This window comes from Nycticebus coucang, chromosome X (genome assembly GCF_027406575.1).
Source record: "Nycticebus coucang isolate mNycCou1 chromosome X, mNycCou1.pri, whole genome shotgun sequence".
In the NCBI taxonomy this organism is placed as follows: Eukaryota; Metazoa; Chordata; class Mammalia; order Primates; family Lorisidae; genus Nycticebus; species Nycticebus coucang.
Genome location: NC_069804.1, coordinates 23,608,313 through 23,615,882, shown reverse-complemented (window position 1 = coordinate 23,615,882; position 7,570 = coordinate 23,608,313). Strand labels below are relative to the sequence as shown.

The 7,570-nt window shown below is 43.0% G+C and overlaps 1 pseudogene; it reads right to left on the bottom strand.

Annotated features, from left to right (window-relative positions):
• Positions 1–428: 428 nt before the first annotated feature.
• The window catches only part of LOC128576718 (histone H3.3C-like), a 46,836-nt pseudogene continuing 39,694 nt past the window's right edge, over positions 429–7,570 (bottom strand).

Genomic DNA, 7,570 nt, shown 5'->3' with positions numbered 1-7,570 from the left:
TCTTTTGTTTTCAATTTCATTTAGTTCTGCTCTAATTTTAGTTATTTCTTTTCTTCTGCTGGGTTTAGGATTGGAATGTTCTTCCTTTTCCAGTTGCTTGAGCTATCCCATTAAGTTGTTGACTTCCTCTCTTTCCGTTCTTTTGAGGAAGGCTTGCATTTCTATAAATTTCCCTCTTAGAACTGCCTTTGCAGTATCACAGAGGTTCTGGTAGTTCGTGTCTTCATTATTGTTTTGTTCCAAAAATTTGGTAATTTCCTTCCTAATCTTATGTATGACCCATCTGTCCCCTATTTTTCCAGTTGCAATCATATACTTAAGTATCTTTTGACCCCATGGGGGGAAAAAAATCTAATGTTCAGAACTACCAATAACAGAAAGAAGAGAATTTTTTTAATAATGAAATGTTTTCCCATCATAGTGGACTCTTAAGCAGGTTCTCCACATATGCGGTGTGCTAGCTGGATGTCTTTTGGCATAATTGTTACATGTTTGGCATGAATAGATAGCAAACAGGTTGGTGTCTTCAAAAAGGCCAACCAGATAGGCCTCACCTGCCTCCTGCAAAGCACAAATAGCTGTGCTCTGAAAGCGCAGATCTGTCTTAAAGTCCTGAGCAATTTCTTGCACCACACGCTGGAAAGGAAGTTTGCGAATCTGAAGTTCAGTGGACTTCTGATAACATCTAATTTCATGGAGTGCCACAGTACCAGGCCTGTAGCGATGAGGTTTCTTCATTCCTCCAGTAGAGGACGCACTCTTGTGAGTGGCTTTTGTAGCCAGTTGCTTCCCGGGTGCTTTACCACCGGTGGATTTGTGGGCAGTCTGCTTTGTACCAGCCTGGTACATACAGGCGGCGCTGGCATTAGACAGTGGTGGTGGCTGCGAACACCAGGAAATTCTTATTAACTTCAAGCCTATCCAAATGCTGTTCTTCTATCATCCGTTAATTGCCCATTGGGCAAATCTGGAGAAAATTTAATCTTCCAAAATCCAGGACATAGGGCCGGGCACAGTGGCTCACACCTATAATCCCAGCACTTGGGAAGCCCAGGAGGTTGGATTGCCTGAGCTCATGAGTTCAAGACCAGCCTGAGCAAGAGCCAGACACCGTCTCAAAAAAAATATCTGAGTGTTGTGGCAGGCATCTGTAGTCCCAGTTACTTGGGAGGCCAAGGCAAGAAGATTGCTTGAACCCAAGAGTTTGAGGTTGCTGTGAGCTAAGACACCACGGCACTCTACTGAGGGTGACCAAGTGAGACTCTGTCTCAATCAATCAATCGATAAAATCCAGAACATTTACTTAACCCAATGCTATTCTGTTGTTCAAATAAATGCTCAAGATATTAGCAAAAGAAGGACTGGGAAGGAAGATTGTTGGTCTATTAATTAGATAAATAAAAGCTAGCCCAAATCTGAAAGATTCTGACAATTCCTCTACTATCTAACATAATGTAAGAATGCAGAATTTCATTAAATCATGGAGTAAGAATTTCAAGCTCATCAATAGAAAAGGAATGGCCCTCTCCAGATACAGCAAAAATAAATAAAACAAAATTTAACTTTATTTTTTTTTTAGACAGTCTCAAGCCGTCGTCCTAGGTAGAGTGCCATGACATTGTAGCTCACAGCAACCTCAAACTCTTGGGCTCAAGTGATCCTCTTGCCTCAGTTTTTTCTATTTTTAGTAGAGATGGGGGTTTCACTTTTTTTTTTTTGCTCAGGCAGATCTCTAACTCATGAGCTCAAGCAATCCACTCGCCTCAGCCTCCCAGAGTGCTAGGATTACAGGCATGAGCCACCACGCCTGGCCAAAAAAAATTTAACTTTAGTTATAAATCATTATGGTCAGTGAAAATGTTGGATGGAATTCATGTCAGTAGAATTTAATTTAACAATTACATTAAACTAGCATATCATAAAAGTGGGGGTTTGTGATGATTTTAATATCCCAGATGTTATTTTTAACATCCTGTTGTGATTTGGTGTGGATCCAACTAGGGCCTCAAAGAAATACTTTACTGATTTTTTTTTATTGTTTGGGACTCATTGAGGGTACAAAGAATTAGGTTACACTGATTGCATTTGTTAGGTACAGTCCCTCTTATAATTGTGGCCCGCCCCCAAGAGGTATGCCATACACTGTGAACCCCCACTCCCCCTGGTTGAGTACACTTCTCCATTCTCGTGATACTTTACTAAGAAGAATGTGTTCCACCTCCATCCAGATTAATACAAAACATGTAAAGTCTCCATCTTTTTAATGGCTTAATAGTATTCCATGGTATACATATATCACAGCTTGTTAATCCATTCCTGGGTTGGTGGGCATTTAGGTTGTTTCCACATTTTGACAAGTGTAAATTGAGCTGTGAAAAAGTCTAGTGCAATCCTTATGATAAAAGGATTTTTTTCTTCTGGGTAGATGCCCAGTAATGGGATTGCAGGATCAAATGGGAGGTCTAATTTGAGTTCTTTGAGGACTCTCCACACTTCCATCCAAAAAGATTGTATTAGTTTGCAGTCCCATCAACAGTGTAAAAATGTTCCCTTCTCTCCACATCCATGCCAGAATCTGAAGCTATGAGACTTTGTGATGTGGCCATTCTCACTGAGGTTAGGTGATATCTCAAAGTAGTTTTGATTTTCTTTTCTCTGATGATTAGGGACAATAAGCATTTTTTCATATGTTTGTCAGCCATTCATCTATCTTCTTTAGAGAAGGTTCTATTCATATCTCTTGCCCAGTGATAAATGGGATCGTTGGCTTTTTTTTGTTGATTAATTTGAGCTCTCTATAGATCCTAGTTATCAAGCTTTTGTTTGATTCATAATATGCAAATATCTTTTTCCATTCCGAAGGTTGTCTGTTTGCTTTGATTGTTGTCTCCTTTACTGTACAGAGCTTTTCAGTTTAATTAAGTCCAATTTGTTTATTTTTGTTGTTGCAATTGCCATAGAAGTCTTCTTCATAAAATCTTTCCCCAGGTGAATATCTTCAAGTATTTTCCCTACACTTTCTTCAAGGATTTTTATTGTTTCATGCCTTAGATTTAAGTCTTTTATCCATCTTGAGTCAGTTTTTGTAAGTGGTGAGAAGTGTGGGTCCAGTTTCAGTCTTTTACATGTGGTTATCCAGTTCTCCCAGCACCACTTATTGAATAGGCATTCTTTTCTCCAGTGTATGCTCTTGCTTAGTTTATCAAAGATCAGGTGGCTGTAAGATGTTAGTTTCATCTCATGGTTTCTATTTGGTTCCAAAGTCTTATGTCTCTATTTTTGTGCCAATACCATGCTATTTTGATCAGTGTGGCCTTATAGTATAGCCTAAAGTCTGGTAGGGTGAGACCCACAGCTTTGTTTTAAAGAAATACTTTATAGGGCGGCGCCTGTGGCTCAGCGGGTAGGGCGCCGGTCCCATATGCGGAGGGGTTCAAACCCAGCCCCGGCCAAATTAAAAAAAAAAAAAGAAATACTTTATAAAGTGAAAATTATAATAAACTGAACTTTGATTGTCAGATTAAAAGATTTTCTTTTTTCTTGTCTACTTTTATTAAATATTATTTATTGTTTTTCTTCTGATGTTGGCAAATGTAGGGAGGCCTGTTTTTAAAATGTGGAGAATCAGAGAGGTGGAGCATGATGGCAGATGGGATAGATGTTTAGCTCAGCTCTCTCGGAACAACAGGTGAAAGTGAGTGGGCTAGATCTTTCCCTGCGTGGAATGTTAGTGTAGACAGGCAGTTAGGGGTGTGCAGTGAAGTGGCGGATTGCTGGACTTGAAATGTACTCCAGAGCTGCAGAGTCTGTCACAAAATTTCTGTGCCGCTTCTGAAGTGGTGGCCAGAAGCAGCGGCAACCAGCCCCTCCCCCATGGAGGACTACAGTTCCCAGTTCATGGGGAAACTAAGTGTTGTGTGGAAAGATTGGTGAAGTGCGGACTCCTGAGTGGAATTTGGCAGCCAGAAAGGGGTGCCGTTTGGAGGGGCACCGCTGGGGCTAGGCAGCCAGAGAGACAATCAGGGGGAAAGGATCCCACTTAGGAAGCAGACATATTTTGAAATTTCTGGAATGGTGACTGCCACAGGCACCTTTTTGCATAGGCCAGGTGTGGTGATTTGAGTCTCACCTTCAGGCAGCCATCCTGTACCCAGGGAGAGTTTGTGAAACCTGCCTGTGAAGATTTTTGAGATCAGTTAAATCAACAGTTGGGCAGGGTCTAGGAGGCAGAGCATGATGGCGGACAGGATAGACATTTAGCTCTACTCTCCCAGAACAACAGGTGAGAGTGACTGGGCTAGATCATTCCTGGCGGGGAGTATTGGTGTAGACAGGCAGTTTGGGGTGGCAGATTGCTGGACTTGAAGTGTAATCCGGAGCTGCTGAGACTGCCAGAAAAATTTCTGTGCGCTGCTAAAGAGGTGGGCAGTAGTGGCGGTAACTAGCTCCTCCCCCATGGAAGATTACAATTCCCAGTTCGTGGGGAAACTAGGTATTGTGTGGGAAAATTGGTGAAGCGTGGACTCCTGAGCAGAATTTGGCGGTCAGACAGTGGTGCCATCTGAAGCGGCACAGCTGGGGCTAGGTGGTGGGAGAGACACTCGGGGGGAAGGATCATGGTCAGGAAACATATTTTGAAATTTTGGAAATGGTGACTACCACAGGCACCTTTCCACTTGGGCCAGGTGCAGCGATTTCAGTCTCACATGCAGGCAGCCATCCTGCACCCCAAGCAGGTCCAGGATACCCTGCACTTCACGGGAACTGTGGCAGGGAGAATTTGTGAAAACTGCCTGTGAAATTTTTTTTTTGAAATTGGTGGAATCAACAACTAGGTGGGGTCTAAGTGCCAAGTGGGTAGCCAGGCAACCACCAAAAACAGTGTAAACCATGAATCAGGTATAAGCCTGGGAACCACTCACAGTGCCACCGGGTGTCCACTAAGTATATCGCAACTTAAATATATTCCTACTAAAGTTGATCCCTACGACATACGTATAGTCGTATGTTTATGTGTGTATATATGTATATAATATTTTTGTTGGTGGTGCCATTTATTTTCTTTGCTTGTTCTTTTTGCTCTTTTGTGTTTTTTCCTTTTCTTGTAGGAGTTATTGTTAACTTTTTAAATTATTATTAATACTATTTTTTTTCCTTTTCCTCTTCTTCCCTTCTTATGGTTGCTGAGAGTGCTTACATCAGGCTATTAGAGTTTTTCTCTTTTTTTATTATGATTATTTTTTGTCTGTTTGTTTCCGATTGTCTGTGCATCTGTGTGCTTGTGTGTCTGGTAGCTTTATTGTTTGTTTATTTGTTCATTTTGTTTCAACATGTCTTGGGTTTTGCTAAATCCTCAGGTTGGCTATTTTCCCTAACTCCAATTTTTACATTCAGTAAGAACAAGGGGAAATGGGGGATGATGGCTGACTGGAACCAGCTTTCAACAGAAGCTCCAGTCCAGAGGGAGAGATAACAGCCAGAAAGAACCCAACAAAGCCGAAAGGTGGGCACTGAGCTGAGAGAATAGATAATTTCACATCTTCTCTGCCAAAGCAAGCTGTGACTCCAAGGAAAGAAATTTCAGGTACAGAACTCATCCCAAAGAGGACGTGTGTCTGTCCCCTCCCCCAAGAGAGTTGCTTACTTGCTGTGGGATCTCTACTAGTGAACAGTGAACTGAGGTTCTCTTCTCTCACCCTTCTTCCAGTGACTTGCTGGAAGCTGGGACTCCTTCTCCAAAGATTCCCTGCTGTGAGCCTAGGGATTCCCTTGTCTGGCAAGAATTTTGAACAAATATTTTCCCTGCCACCTGAACTTCCAGTCTATCCTTCCTCCCTTGCATGGCGCAGAGACCAGAATGTCCACACTTCTTGGCTAGGACTGGGCATTGCATAGACGGTGGCAATACAGCTATGCTTCATCTGTAAATCTGGTAACAGTGCAGAAAGACACAGAGGGGAAAGTGTCTGGCCTGGCTCTGAGAAAGCGTATCTCAGCAGCGGGAGGAAGCTTGGGTCTCTGCATGATGGGTGGAGACTCGGTAACTGCTGAGGTACACAAACCCAAGTGGAGACACCTTCCACCCAACATCAGCATTAATAGAGTGATCCTGCTGGGGTCTAATTTTGGAGAGTCACCTCCCCAACTCTGTGGTCTGCCAGAGGGAACCAGATCTCACCCTATAGAGATACCAGAGCTGCAGAACAATGGCAATAAAGGTGCAATGGCTGAGGAGAAATACATTTACTGTCTGGATATCCTCAGGTTTAGACTGAGCTCAGGTAGAACACTCCCCAGTTGCCATTGAGTACCTGAGGCAGGTGGGTTTTTACTCCCCCTGCTGGCTGGTGGCAGAGGGTGGTAGCCAAGAGGAGGAGGCATTGACTTTACTTTGACTCTGGCAGGCGCAAAGCCCTGGTAGATTTGCTTATTAGACAGAACTGGGCCACAGAGACTGGGTTAACAGAGACTGGCGGTGGAGTTACCAGAGATTGGGGTTACCAGAGTGTGGTGGTGAAGGGGGAGCAAGGTGGAGAAAGAGGCATCAGCCCCCTTGGTCCAAACCTAATGCACGGGCCTTTCTGACTCCTCAGAGCACCAGAGCAAGCCACACTTGAGCTACCAGTAGACTCCTGCTATCGAGTTGCTGGAGACCTTTTGAACTCTCCCACTAGAAAGTGGGGGTTTGGGACAATTGGTTTGGAACTTTTAAACTGGAAAAATCAACTGAGGACCCTCCAAGATGGAGCCCTGATTCTGTTGTAGTGGGAAGGTTTGATTTTCCTTTCCAGTTGTTGCCTATAGGGGGTGGGATGTCTTAGTTGCTTGTATTTCTCCACAGCTGAGACTTCAACCCAGAGTTGCTGGTTCACTAGAATTGGACAGACATCAGCTGAATACAACACAGAGCCACCTAGCCCCACCACACCAAGCAGGTCTCCAGAGTCTCAGGCTGTAATACTGTACGGGTCCTTTGCAAAGCTGTAGAGGAAAAGCTGCAGTCACCAAACCCAACTCTTTGGTAAAGGGCTGGTCAACCACAACCCCAGAAGCCCCCAATCCAATTTCACCTTACCTGCTCATCTAGCCAAATGGTGAAAAACAATCATGGGGTGGAATCAGCAGAAAAACTCTGGCAACATGAATAATCAGAACAGATCAGCTCCCCCAAGGAATGACAAAACAGCCATCCCAGAGAATACCATTCATAAACAGATGACTGAGATGTCAGAAATTGAATTTAGAATTTGGATGGAAAATAAGATTGACAGATTAGAAGTAAAGTTGGAATTAGAAATTCTAGGAATAATTCAAAGGTTGTCTCAAGAATTCAATGAATTCAAAGACAAAATCACCAAAGATTTTGACACATTGAGAAAAGAAGTTGCAGCCTTCCAAGATATGAGAAATACAGTAGAATCCCTCAGTAACAGAATGGAGAAGGTAGAAGAAAGGATTTCTGACATTGAAGACAAAGCTTTTGAACACTCCCAAATGCACAAAGAGGAAGAGAATTGGAGAACAAAAACAGATCATTCTCTCAGAGAGCTCTGGGATAATTCCAAGAAAA